Consider the following 14,795-nt stretch of genomic DNA (forward strand, 5'->3'; position numbering starts at 1 on the left):
CGTTGATTGCCCCTTCCATCCAAAAGTAATATTCTATGTAAAACTATATAGTTGATTTATCTATAAATCCTAACTGAATAAGACTATTTATTGTACATTATTCTAACTCAAAACAAGGACTGTCTTTATCTTCATTTTTTTCCTCCTTCCTCTTTTACTTTTTCTTCCTCTGGATGATCTTTTCTAATGTCCCTTCCAAATGAGCCCCTGTTAGAACAGTCTGCAGCCACCTCCTTCACTAGTCAAATTTGAAGGAATGATCTTCCATCCAGTCTTCTGTCCAGCTTCCCTCACACTAGAGACTCCTTTGTACATGATGTGGCATCAGAAGATAGTGATAGATAGAGCCTGGTCCTGGACTGCTGTGATGTTTTTTAAACTAATTTTTATTGAAGTAACAGAGGCATCACTTTTCTGACAAAGATTCATATATCTAAAGCTATGGTTTTTGCAGCAGTCATGTACAGATGTAAGAATTGGTCCATAAAGAAGACTGAATGCTGAAGAATTGATGCTTTCAAATTGTGGTGCTGGAGATGACTCTTGAGAGTCCTTTGGACAGCAAAGACATCAAACCAGTCAATACTAAAGGAACTTAAACCTGAAAATTTATTGGAAGGACTGATGTTGAAGCTGCAATACTTTGGGCACTTGATGCAAAGAGCTGACTCATTGGAAAAAACAAGGATTCTAGGCAAGATTGAAGGCAAGAAAAGGGGGCAGCAAAGGGTGAAATGGTTAGATAGCATCACTGACTCAATATTAGTGATATTTAACATAGTGATATTGTAACTTTTAAAAAAGGGACTGTGAAGAAAACGACATTAATTACTAAATACAACAAAACTCAAAAAAGAAACTAGTAAAGAGAAAAAAAAATACCTCTTAATAGAAATGCTTTGTCATGCATTGACTGGTAGTTTTGATAAGGATTACTTGTAATGAAAAGTTTCTACATAGTCTGAAATTTAAATTTATTTGCTGTTTGATTGCAGCTGTATAAATTCCTTCAGCCCCCCAAAACTCCACACCCTGCCACCCTACCCTCATGGGATTAAGTAACTTGAAATTTTAATTATTCTCAAGTGATCATGTTGCTGTCTCAGGATTATAAAATGAACAAGAAAGAATAGGTATGACAACCTAAATATTCACACCTCAATATTGCATAGGAACCTGTAATGTTAGGTCTATGAATCAAGGCAAATTGGAAGTAGTCAAACAGGAGATGGCAAGACTGAACATTGACATTCTAAGAATCAGCAAACTAAAATGGACTGAAATGGGTGAATTTAATTCAGATGACCATTATTATCTACTACTGTGGGCAGGAATCCCTCAGAAGAAATGGAGTAGCCATCATGGTCAACAAAAGAGTCCAAAATACAGTTCTTGGATGCAATCTCAAAAACGACAGAATGATCTCTGTTCATTTCCAAGGCAAACCATTCAATATCACAGTAATCCAAGTCTATGCCCCAACCAGTAATGCTGAAGAAGCTGAAGTTGAATGGTTCTATGAAGACCTATGAGACCTTTTAGAACTAACACCCAAAAAAGATGTCCTTTTCATTACAGGGGACTGGAATGCAAAAGTAGGAAGTCAAGAAATACTTGAAGTAATAGGCAAATTTGGCCTTGGAATATGGAATGAAGCAGGGCAAAGGCTAATAGAGTTTTGCCAAGAGAACACAAGGGCATAGCAAACACCCGCTTCCCACAACACAAGAGAAGACTCTACACATGGACATCACCAGATGATCAACACCGAAATCAAATTGATTATATTCTTTGCAGCCAAAGATGGAGAAGCTGTATATAGTCAGGCAAAACAAGACCGGGAGCTGACTGTGGCTCAGATCATGAACTCCTTATTGCCAAATTCAGACTTAAATTGAAGAAAGTGGGGAAAACGACTAGACTATTCAGGTATAACCCAAATCAAATCCCTAATGATTATACAGTAGAAGTGAGATGATTATACAGTGGAAGTGAGAAATAGATTTAAGGGACTAGATCTGATAGATAGAGTGCCTGATGAACTATGGACGGAGGTTCATGACATCGTACAGGAGACAGCGATCAAGACCATCCCCATGGAAAAGAAATGCAAAAAAGCAAAATGGTTATCTGGGGAGGCCTTACAAATAGCTGTGAAAAGAAGAGAAGTGAAAAAGAAAAGGAGAAAAGGAAAGATATAAGCATCTGATTGCAGAGTTCCAAAGAATAGCAAGGAGAGATAAGAAAGCCTTCCTCATCAATCAATGCAAAGGAATAGAGAAAAACACAGAATGGGAAAGACTAGAGATCTCTTCAAGAAAATTAGAGATACCAAGGGAACATTTCATGCAAAGATGGGCTCAATAAAGGACAGAAATGGTATGGACCTAAAAGAAACAGAAGATATTAAGAAGAGGTGGCAAGAATACACAGAAGAACTGTACAAAAAAGATCTTCGTGACCCAGATAATCATGATGGTGTGATCACTCACCTAGAGCCAGACATCCTGGAATGTGAAGTCAAGTGGGCCTTAGAAAGCATCACTACGAACAAAGCTAGTGGAGGTGATGGAATTCCAGTTGAGCTATTTCAAATCCTGAAAGATGATTCTGTGAAAGTGCTGTGCTCAATATGCCAGCAAATTTGGAAAACTCAGCAGTGGCCACAGGACTGGAAAAGGTCGGTTTTCATTCCAATCCCAAAGAAAGGCAATGCCAAAGAATGCTCAAAGTACTGCACAATTACACTCATCTCACACGCTAGTAAAGTAATGCTCAAAATTCTCCAAGCCAGGTTTAAGCAATACATGAACTGTGAACTTCCAGATGTTCAAGCTGGTTTTAGAAAAGGCAGAGGAACCAGAGATCAAATTGCCAATATCTGCTGGATCATGGAAAAAGGAAGACAGTTCGCGAAAAAACACCTATTTCTGCTTTATTGATTATGCCAAAGTCTTTGACTGTGTGGATCACAATAAACTGTGGAAAATTCTGAAAGAGATGGGACCACCAGATCACCTGATCTGCCTCTTGAGAAACCTATATGCAGGTCAGGAAGCAACTATTAGAACTGGACATGCAACAACAGACTTGTTCGAAATAGGAAAAGGAGTACGTCAAGGCTGTATCTTGTCACCCTACTTATTTAACTTATATGCAGAGTACATCATGAGAAACGCTGGGCTGGAAGAAGCACAAGCTGGAATCAAGATTGCTGGGAGAAATATCAATAACCTCAGATATGCAGATGACACCACCCTTATGGCAGAAAGTGAAGAGAAACGAAAAGCCTCTTGATTAGAGTGAAAGAGGAGAGTAAAAAAGTTGGCTTAAAGCTCAACATTCAGAAAACGGAGATCATGGCATCTGGTCCCATCACTTCATGGGAAATAGATAGGGAAACAGTGGAAACAGCGTCAGACTATTTTTTTGGGCTCCAAAATCACTGCAGATGGTGACTGCAGCCATGAAATTAAAAGACGCTTACTCCTTGGAAGGAAAGTTATGACCTACCTAGATAGCATATTGAAAACCAGAGACATTACTTTGCCAACAAAGGTCTGTCTAGTCAAGGCTATGGTTTTTCCTGTGTTCATGTATGGAGGTGAGAGTTGGTCTGTGAAGAAAGCTGAGCGCCAAAGAATTGGTGCTTGTGAACTGTGGTGTTGGAAATGACTCTCGTGACTGCCTTGGACTACAAGTAGATCCAACCAGTCCGTTCTAAAGGAGATCAGTCCTGGGTGTTCATTGGAAGGAATGATGCTAAAGCTGAAACTCCAGTACTTTGGCCACCTGATGCGAAGAGCTGACTCATTGGAAAAGACTCTGATGCTGGGAGGGATTGGGGGCAGGAGGAGAAGGGGACGACAGAGGATGAGATGGCTGGATGGCATCACTGACTCGATGGACGTGAGTCTGAGTGAACTCCGGGAGTTGGTGAGGGACAGGGAGGCCTGGCGTGCTGTGATTCATGGGGTCGCAAAGAGTCAGACACGACTGAGCGACTGAACTGAACTAAACTGACTCAATGTATATGAATCTGAGCAAACACTGGGAGACAGTGGAGGACCCAGGAGCCTAGAGTGCTGTGTCCATGGGGTCACAAAGAGTCCGACATAACCAAGTGACTGAGCAACAACAATAAATATAATTTGCGATATTGTGTTAGTTTCCGTTTGCAAAGTGAATCAGTTATATGTATACATGTGTCCCCTCTTTTTTAGATTTCCTTCTCATTTAGGCTACCACAGAGCATTGAGAAGAGTTCCCTTTGCTATACAGTAGGGGCTCAATAGTTATCCCTTTTATACATAGTGGTGTATATATATCAATCCCAATCCTCCAATTCATCACACCGTTTCTCTCCTTGGTAACTGCAAGTTTGTTCTCTACATCTGTGACTCTATTTCTGCTTTGCAAGTGGATATGGCACCCCACTCTAGTTCTCTTGCCAGGAAAATCCCATGGACGGAGGAGCCTGGTAGGCTGCAGTCCATGGGGTCGCAAAGAGTTGGACACGACTGAGCGACTTCACTTTCACTCTTCACTTTCATGCATTGGAGAAGGAAATGGCAACCCACTCCAGTGTTCTTGCCTGGAGAATCCCAAGGATGGGGGAGCCTGGTGGGCTGCCGTCTGTGGGGTCGCACAGAGTTGGACACGACTGAAGCGACTTCGCAGCAGTAGCAGTAGCAGCAAAGATTAGTACATATATACACAATGGAATGTTACTCAGCCATAAAAAGGAACTAAATAGTGCCATTTAGATGGATCTAGAGATTTTCATTTAGAGTGAAGTAAGTCAGAAAGAGAAAAACAAATATCATATGATGTCACTTATATGTGGAATCTAGAAAAACGGTGCTGATGAACTTATTTGCTCTAAGGTTTGGGTCATGTGCCTCAGGGAACATGAACCTCCTGCTGACTCTCACTAGAACACCACCTTCTTGTTCCGTGTTCACGGAGTAGATGTTGGCCCAGTTCTAGCTCAAGGGCAAGTACAGTATGATGTCACCTGTGACACAGTGTCTCTGAAACCAAACCTGAACAAGATAAAATGACAGTTCCTCCAGAGAAACATTACTTTCACATCAGTGATTTATTCTTCAGACTAGTCTGTACCAGAGTCCCTGAAAGTACAGTTACCAAATGAGTTATTTCCCTTTGAGTTCTTCTGAAAAGTCCCATTCAGGTACCTGAATACAATGAAAACATGTTTTGAAACCCATTCTAGAGTGGAATTCAGAGTTAAGTCAGGTTGATCTAGACACAAAATGAATTTAATTACTGAAATGTCAGAATAATTCTCATTATGTCTCTCTCCCTATTGTTGTCTTCAGAACAGATTACTCAGGGTATTTTACTAGGGTGTTCACTCTTCTACTGCAGTACAAGTTTGCTGATTGCCCTGATGGTCAGTAGCCCTAAATTATCTGTAGTCATGTTTTATGTGAACTGATATGAATCCAGGATATAAGCAATGTGAGACTCAAACCTGTAATGAGGTCAAAAAGAAAAGCAATTGTTCTCAGTTTGAGTAGCTATTGTTTTTTTAAATCTTTGTTGAATAACTAAATTATGAATATGAGCCATATTATGAGGCATTAGCAGTGAAAATCTGTAACTGATCTACATACATTACAAATTGATTTAGATGAGCCAGGTCTAGCTCTAATGACCAGCACACATGATATGCTGAAAATGTGTAATGACCCACACACAGATGCCGCAGAAGAGGAATTTAACAAAATGGGTACTGGCTTTTATTAGCTCTCACATGGTCAAATAGCATTTATCTGATGTGAAGAATGGACCCAGTGAATTATCAAACAAACAGATACTTTTTTTTCTCTTTGCATGTGGTAAGTCTCTTTGGATTTTTAATAACTCATCGGAGAACACAGCAATCTCTAAAATTTTGCTGCAAGGTGAGAAAATACCAAGCAGAGACAAGTTATTAAAAAGAGAGGATATATCACATTGACTTCTAAACACTTATTCTTAACACATGATGCCTCATACAGCAGCAAATAAGATGACAGATGTGTATGATTTATAAAACACTTTCTTGTTTAGAAAAGCAAAGTGATAAAATTGAGTTGATGGATATAGTAGCTGTGAGACAAAATCATTCTTTGTCTATGTAAGCTGTATGTAATAAAATCTCTAAAGTAATGTTCTCCATTTCTTAAATTCAGTTGCTGGTGCTATTTATATTTTTTCAGTCACCTGGCAAGTAAATCTTCTATCAGTGCTCTGAAAATCTAAATCGTTGCTGTTGATGTTTAAGAAATTGAGAATTATGATTGCTAACTCAAAGATTTCAACTGTTTTTTTTGTTTGTTTTTGTTTTTTTGGATGTGAAGAAAAGGGGAGTTTTGTGGTGGGTAGAAAAATGTCCCTCCAAAGATGTTCATTCTAATCCTGAAATCTATTAATATGTTATTGCCTGACAAGAGGGACTTTACAGACATGATTAAGTTAAGGATCTTGAGATGGACATATTTTTTTGGGTGGGCCCAATATAATTGCATGGGACCTTAGAAAAGGATTCAGGAGAGGCAGAATCATAGAAGGAGACATGATGACAGAAGCAGAGGTCAGAGTGATTTATTTGCTGATTTTTATTGAAGATAGAAGGGGGCCATGAACCAGGGAATGGAGGCAGCCTTCAGAAACTAAAAAAGGCAAAGATACTTTTTCTCCCCTAGAGCCCCCAGAAGGAATTCAGCCCTGCTAACACCTTGATTTTAAACCCAAAGAACCTATTTCAGACTTTTAAAATGTGAAATCATATGTTTGCACTCTTTTAAGTTACTAAATTGTTGGTAATTTGTTTCAACAGCCATAAGACTAATGTAGTCTGTTGCCTTATGGACACTGTTGGACACTGTCTAAAAAATACCCCTTATCTTTGTCATAATTTTCCTGAAATGCCTTCAAGTGTATGAAGAATTAAACATTATATTCCATTTTTGATGTATCAAGTCAAAGCTCAGGCAGTATTTCCATGACCCATAATGTGATGCTCAGTGACTGATCCATGTTGCTGGAAGATGCCTGTTCTGGTTGTTGGATGTTTTTATTTCCATAGTAAAACCACATCCTTTATGGTCAACAATTAGCCTTAGCGACATACTGACAGCATCCCCAAATTGAACAATCCAGAAGCAAAATAAAATCTTGTTTCAGATGGATTCATGTTCTCTGAAAAACAAACAAGCAGTTTTTCCCTATTTGAAAAACATTTCAACTTAAAAAGTATTTTTACAAACACAACAAAGTATAACTATGTGTATTTTCTGAGTTAGCTAAACAGTAGATTATAATTAATGAGTGGAAATAAAATATTGTTTTTCTAATGATTTTATAAGCTTCACAACATGTGGCAATAGCAATGGGATTCTTTTAAAAAGAATTAGATGAGTGTTTCCCAAAGAATATAAGAGAAACTAGTCCTAGGAAGTTCACTTTCAAATAAAAATGTGGCTTTATATTTCACACTGATGCTAGCTTTACCCTCTTTGACTTTTACAGCAGCATATTATGAAAGTATGTCAAAAAGAATCATATTCAAATTTAACTATGCTTTTCCACAGTTATCTTTGAGAATATTAGATTTATTAACTGTAAAGAAAGTTGAGCTAAATAAAGGTCAAATTTATTTTATAAAGATTTATATTATTCCACCACACAAAAAAATTACATTGTTGGTAAATAATGTATTGATCAACGTTGAATTCAGGAGACCCTCTTAAAATGATTGTGATAAGTCATAATAATTTCCATTAGTTCTTTCCTTGAGATAATCTCCTTATCCCCATTTTACAGGTAAAAAACAGGCTATGTGGGTTACGTTACCTGAACTTGATTGCCTTGTTGGTAGAAAGAGAATCAATAGGAATACAATTAATCTATGCTTTGTGTGCTATGGTATCTTGCTTTTTTTTTTTTTTTTTTGGCATTTTGAAATATTTACTATCTTCCTACAATTTGAATCATATGAATGCAGGACTTTTATTTTATCTTGACGTAAAGAAAGTTTCAGGGAGACCAGAGGACAAGCATTTTGTGCTTCTGGTAGTTTATTTGCCCCCCACATTTTTATAAAATAGTACTTCCCATGCTATAGAGAATGTGATGGATGTATGATGACAGAAAATAAACAGCATGAAGTGAAAGTGAAAGTGAAATCGCTCAGTCATGTCCGACTCTTTGCGACCCCGTGGACTGTAGCCCACCAGGCTCCTCCATCCATGGGATTCTCCAGGCAAGAATACTGGAGTGGGTTGCCATTTCCATATTAAGCAGTAATATTTCAGAGACTCTTAAAAATAGACAATCTGATAACATTCTATGTGTACTGCAGAACTGAATTGTCCTGCTCTCGATACAGCTTCAGTTATTTTTAATTCAGTCTTTTAGAATCAAAATCAGTTCTGTCATTGTTGCCATTGTTCAGTCTCTAGTTCAGTTCAGTTGCTCAGTCGTGTCCAGCTCTTTGCAACCCCATGGACTGCAGCATGCCAGGCTACCCTGTCCATTACCAACTCCTGGAGCCCGCTCAAACTCATGTCTATTGAGTCAGTGATGCCATCCAACCATCTCATCCTCTGTCGTCCCCTTCTTCTCCTGCCTTCAAACTCTTCCAGCATCAGGGTCTTTTCCAGTGAATCAGTTCTTTGCATCAGGTGGCCAAAGTATTGGAGCTTCATCTTCAGCATCAGTCCTTCCAATGAATAATCAGGACTGATTTCCTTTAAAATTGACTGGTTTGATCTCCTTGTATCCAAGGGACTCTTAAGAGTCTTCTCCAACACCATAGTCCAAAAGTCTTCGGCGTTCAGTTTTCTTTATAGTCCAATTCTCACATTCATAGATGACTACTGGAAAAACCAGAGTTTTGAATAGATGGACATTTGTTGGCAAAGTAATGTCTCTGATTGTTAACATGCTGTCTAGGTTGGTCATAGCTTTTTTTCCAATAAGCAAGTGTCTTCTAATTTCATGGCTTCAGTCACCCAAAATAAAAGATGTGGCTTTATATTTCACAATGATGCTAGCTTTTGGATTTTGGAACCCAAGAAAGTAAAGTCTATTTCCATTGTTTCCCCATCTATTTGCCATAAAGTGATGGGACCAGATGATGCCATGATCTTAGTTATTTTAATGTTGAGTTTTAAGTCAGCTTTTTCACTATCCTCTTTCACTGTCATCAAGAGGCTCCTCAATTCCTCTTCGCTTTCTGCCATAAGGGTGGTGTCATCTGCATATCTGAGGTTATTGATATTTCTCCCAGCAGTCTTGGTTCCAGCCTGTGCATCATCCAGCCTGGCATTTCTCATGATGTGCTCTGCATATAAGTTAAATAAGCAGGGTGACAATATACAGCCTTGACATACTCCTTTCCCTATTTGGAACCAATCTGTTGTTCCATCTCTGGTTTTAACTGTTGCTTCTTGACCTGCATACAGATTTCTAAGAAGTCAGGTCAGGTGATCTGGTATTCCCATCTCTTGCAAAATTTTCCACAGTTTGTTGTGTTCAGAGGCCTTGGCATAGTCAATAAAGTAGAAGTAGATGTCTTTCTGGAACTCTCTGGCTTTTTCTATGATCAGCCAGTGTTGGCAATTTGATTTCTGGTTCCTCTGACTTTTCTGAATCCAGCTTGAACATCTGGAAGTTCTCGGTTCACCTTCTGATGAAGCCTCACTTGGAGAATTTTGAGCATTACTTTGCTAGCATGTGAGATGCGTGCAATTGTGCAGTAGTTTGAGCATTCTTTGGCATTGTCTTTTTTAGTGATTGGAATGAAAACCAACATTTTCCAGTCCTGTGGCCACTGCTGAGTTTTCCAAACTTGCTGGCATATTGAGTGCAGCACTTTCACAGCATCATCTTTCAGGATTTGAAATAGCTCCACTGGAATTCCATCACCTCCACTAGCTTTGTTCGTATTGATGCTCTCTAAGGCTGCTTGACTTTGGACTCCAGGATGTCTGGCTCTAGGTGAGTGATCACACCATCGTGGTTATCTGGGTCATGAAGATCTTTTTTGTATAGTTCTTCTGTGTATTCTTGCCACCTTTTCTAAATATCTTCTGTTTCTGTTAGCTCTACACCATTTCTGTCCTTTATTGTGCCCATCTTTGGATAAAATGTTCAACTGTTTGTGACCCTCTGGACTGTAGCATGCCAGGCTTCCCTGTCCTTCACTATCTCCCACAGTTTGCTCATGTCATCCAACCATCTCATCCTCTGTCACCCCCTTCTCTTCCTGCCCTCAATCTTTACCAGCCTCAGGGTCTTTTCCAATGAATTGGCTTTTCCCATTAGATGGCCAGAGTATTAGAGCTTCAGCAACAGTCCTTCTGTTAATAATGAATGTTTGGGTTGATTTCCTTTCAGATTGACTGGTTTGATCTCCTTTCTGTCCAAGGGACTCTCAAGAGTCTTCTCTAGCATCACAATTTGGAAGCATCAATTATTTGGTGCTCAGCATTCTTTATCATCCAACTCTCATACCGGTACGTGACTACTGGAAAAACCTTAGCTTTGACTATATGAACCTTTGTTGGCAAAGTGATGTCTCTGCTTTTTAATATGCTATCTAGGTGGCTGAGACGGTAAAGAATTTGCCTGCAATGTGAGGGACTCAGGTTCGATTTCTGGGTCAGGAAGATCCCCTGGAGAAGGAAATGGCAACCCACTGCAGTGTTCTTGCCTGGAGATTTGCATGGACAGAGGAGCCTGGTGGCCTATAGTCCATAGCATCTCAAAGAGTCAGAGACAACTGAGTGACTGACACCTTCACACTAGGTTTGTCATAATTTTTTTCCAAGGAGCAAGTATCTTTTAATTTCATTTTTGCAATCACTGTCTTCAGTGATTTTGAAGTCCAATAAAATAAATAAAATAGTAAGGAGAGATAAGAAAGCCTTCTTACTTTAACAATACAGATAAATAGAGAAAAATAATAGAATGGGAAAGACTAGAGATCTCTCCAAGAAAACTGGAGATACTAAGGGAATATTTCATGCAAAGATGGGCTCAATAAAGGACTGAAATGTCAAGGACCTAACAGAAGCAGCAGATATTAAGAAGAGGTGGCAAGAATACACAGAACTACAGAAAAAAGGACTTAATGACCTAGATAACCACCATGGTGTGGTCACTCACCTAGAGCCAGACATCCTGGATGTGAGTCCAGTGGCCTTAGAAAGCTTTACTACAAACAAAGCTAGTGGAGGTGATGGGATTCCAGCTGAGCTATTTAAATTCCTAAAACATGATGCTGTTAAAGTCCTGCACTCATTATGCCAGCAAATTTGGAGAACTCAGCAATGGCCACAGGATTGGAAAAGTTCAGTTTTCATTTCAAGCCCAAAGAAAGGCAATGCCAAAGAATGTTCAAACTACTGTGCACACTATTCACATACTCAGAAGGTAACACTCAAAATCCTTCAAGCTAAGCCTCAACAGGAGAAGGCAATGGCACCCCACTGCAGTACACTTACCTGGAAAATCCCATGGACGGAGGAGCCTGGTAGGCTGCAGTCCATGGGTCGCTAAGAGTCCGACATGACTGAGCGACTTCCCTTTCACTTTTCACTTTCATGCATTGGAGAAGGAAATGGCAACCCACTGGACAATCCCAGGGATGGGGGAGCCCGGTGGGCTGCCATCTATGGGGTTGCACAGAGTCGGACATGACTGAAGCAACTTAGTAGTAGTAGTAGGCTTCAACAAGACATGAACAAAGAACTTCCAGATGTACAAGCTGGATTTAGAAAAGGCAGAGGAACCAGAAATCAAATTGCCAACATTCACTGGATAATAGAAAAAGCAAGAGAATTTCATAAAAATATCTATTTCTGCTTTATTGACTATGCTGAAGCTTTGACTGTGTCAACAAACTGTGGAAGATTCTTAAAGAGATGAGAATACAGCCCCCCTTACTGCCCCCTGAGAAACCTGTATGCAAGTCAAGAAGAAATAATTAGAACTGGCCATGGAACATCAAACTGGTTCAAAACTGAGAAATGAGTGCATCAAAGCTGTATATTGTCACCCTGCTTATTTAATTTGCGTGCAGAGTACATCACTGGAAATGCTGGGCTGGATGGCTCACAAGCTGGAATAAAGATTACCAGGAGAAATATCAACGACCTCAGATATGCAGATGATACCACCCTAATGGCAGAAAGTGAAGAAGAACTAAAGACTCTCTTGATGAAGATGAAAAAGAAGAGTGAAAAGGCTGGCTTAAAATTCAGCATTCAAAAACCAAACATCCATTCCATCCAGTCCCCTCACTACATGGCAAAGAGATGGGGAAAAATAGAAATAGTAGTGAATTTTATATTCTTGGGCTCCAAAATAAAAAAGAAAATTCTATTATTAGCAACTTTTGATTTCACAAATGTTAATGTTTAATTACTCAGGAAGGACAGATCAATTCAGTTCAGTTCAGTTGCGCAGTCGTGTCCGACTCTTTGCGACCCCATGAATCGCAGCATGCCAGGCCTCCCTGTCCATCACCAACTCCCGGAGTTCACCCAAACTCATGTCCATTAAGCTGGCCATGCCATCCAACCATCTCATCCTCTGTCGTCCCCTTCTCCTCCTGCCCCTAATCCCTCCCAGCATCAGAGTCTTTTCCAATGAGACAACTCTTCACATGATGTGGCCAAAGTATTGGAGTTTTAGCTTCAGCATCAGTCCTTCCATAGAACACCCAGGATTGATCTCCTTTAGGATGGACTGGTTGGATCTCCTTGTAGTCCACCGGACTCTCAAGAGTCTTCTCCAACACCACAGTTCAAAAGCATCAATTCTTCAGCGCTCAGCCTTCTTCACAGTCCAACTCTCACATCCATACATGACTACTGGAAAAACCATAGCCTTGACTAGATGGACCTTTGTTGGCAAAGTGATATCTCTGCTTTTTAATATGCTATCTAGGTTGGTCATAACTTTCCTTCCAAGGAGTAAGCGTCTTTTAATTTCATGGCTGCAATCACCATCTGCAGTGATTTTTGAGCCCCAAAAAATAAAGTCTGCCACTGTTTCCACTGTTTCCTCATCTATTTGTCATGAAGTGATGGGACCAGATGCCATGATCTTTGTTTTCTGAATGTTGAGCTTTAAGCCAACTTTTTCATTCTCCTCTTCCACTTTTGTCAAGAGGCTTTTTAGTTCCTCTTCACTTTCTGCCATAAGAGTGGTGTCATCTGCATATCTGAGGTTATTGATATTTCTCCTGGCAATCTTGATTCCAGCTTGTGTTTCTTCCAGTACAGCGTTTCTCATGATGTACTCTGCATATAAGTTAAATAAGCAGGGTGACAATATGCAGCCTTGACCTACTTCTTTTGTATTTGGAACCAGTCTGTTGTTCCATAATAAGACTCTAATACTGTATGTCCCAGAAGTGAAAAATTATAGCTTTTTTAATAAAAATAATTTGTAGTTGTTTTTTTTTTAAATGAATCAGATCTATACATACCATGTTTGAAAAAGGCATGCATGAACTTTCATTCTATATTAATTCAGGTCCATCATATTAAGTCCAGCAGTGGTTGTTACGGTAGTAGGTGACTTTATTGTTCTTATAAATATGAAGTTTAAAAACGGTGTCATCTTTATAGAGTTTGCCATGCATGATGTACAACTTGTTAATCTTAAATGACCATTTATATAAGACAATATTTTCATAGTTGTGGTATATAGATAATAGATAAAGATACATGAGTTTTTATAAGACGTGCAGTGCCACAAACAATTGCTGAAGCTGAGTGGGGATGCTCACCTTTTGTTGCATGTACCTCAGCTGGCTAAGACCGGAGATTTCTTTTAGAAAGGTTGTTTCCATAGGAATAGGGCTTCCTCCTCCAACAAAGGGATTCCTCAAGATTTAATCTCCAAGTGTCGAAATGCTAGTTTTTCCAGAACAATGTTATAAATAGATGGTCCCCAAGTTTAGCAGTTCATTCATTCTGTCAATGACAAAGCTATTTGCCCATGTTTATCATATAAAAAAATACTTTTTTTTTTGCATGCACAGTATTTAATTTGTTTGCATAATAGTTACAGAGAAACAGGTACACTCCATATACAATTACCAATACTTTTTTATACAGTTCATATTTCAGTACGTCAACACTATAGTAGGAGGACTAAATGCTTCAACAGGCTCAAAGTTTCTATACACATCTCTGTGGAATGATGGGAGGGTCAGAGATTTCCCCACTGCTGCTAAGTCACTTCTGTCGTGTTTGACTCTGTGTGACCCCATGGATGGCAGCCCACCAGGCTCCCCCATCCCTGGGATTCTCCAGGCAAGAACACTGGAGTGGGTTGCCACTTCCTTCTCCAATGCATGAAAGTGAAAAGTGAAAGTTAAGTCGCTCAGTCATGTCTGACTCTTAGCGACCCTGTGGACTGCAGCCTACCAAGCTTCTCCGTCCATGGGATTTTCCAGGCAAGAGTACTGGAGTGGGGTGCCATTGCCTTCTCCAGATTTCCCCCCCCACACACACTAAAAAGTCACCTATTGACTTTGACCCTATGTAAGTTTTCTCACTAAAGTATATCCTTAGCCATGTCATACATTATAAAATTCACCTTGAATCCTGGTGAACAGCAGGTAAAGACCAAGAGGAGATATTATTTGTGTGGCAAGACTTTTTACAGTGTTTCAGAACTTACTTATAGTTTCTATGTTGAGAAATAATTATGCACTGACTTTTATATGAAAAGAAATCAATGAGAAAAAAATGATAGTTCATCAT

At 39.4% G+C, this 14,795-nt stretch overlaps 1 long non-coding RNA gene across 4 annotated transcripts in view; it reads left to right on the forward strand.

Moving 5' to 3' along the window:
- LOC129658624 (uncharacterized) overlaps window positions 1-14,795 on the forward strand; it is a 90,117-nt gene that overhangs the window by 61,657 nt on the left and 13,665 nt on the right. For 2 of the 4 annotated variants that reach the window (XR_008717455.1, XR_008717454.1), the window contains exons 3-4: window positions 9,805-10,011; window positions 10,411-10,529. This is a non-coding gene — a long non-coding RNA (uncharacterized LOC129658624). The remainder of the gene's footprint in view (window positions 1-9,804; window positions 10,012-10,410; window positions 10,530-14,795) is intronic. The other 2 variants (XR_008717453.1, XR_008717456.1) reach the window with 1 other exon arrangement.

This window comes from Bubalus kerabau, chromosome 8, assembly GCF_029407905.1.
Source record: "Bubalus kerabau isolate K-KA32 ecotype Philippines breed swamp buffalo chromosome 8, PCC_UOA_SB_1v2, whole genome shotgun sequence".
Classification (NCBI taxonomy): domain Eukaryota; kingdom Metazoa; phylum Chordata; class Mammalia; order Artiodactyla; family Bovidae; genus Bubalus; species Bubalus kerabau.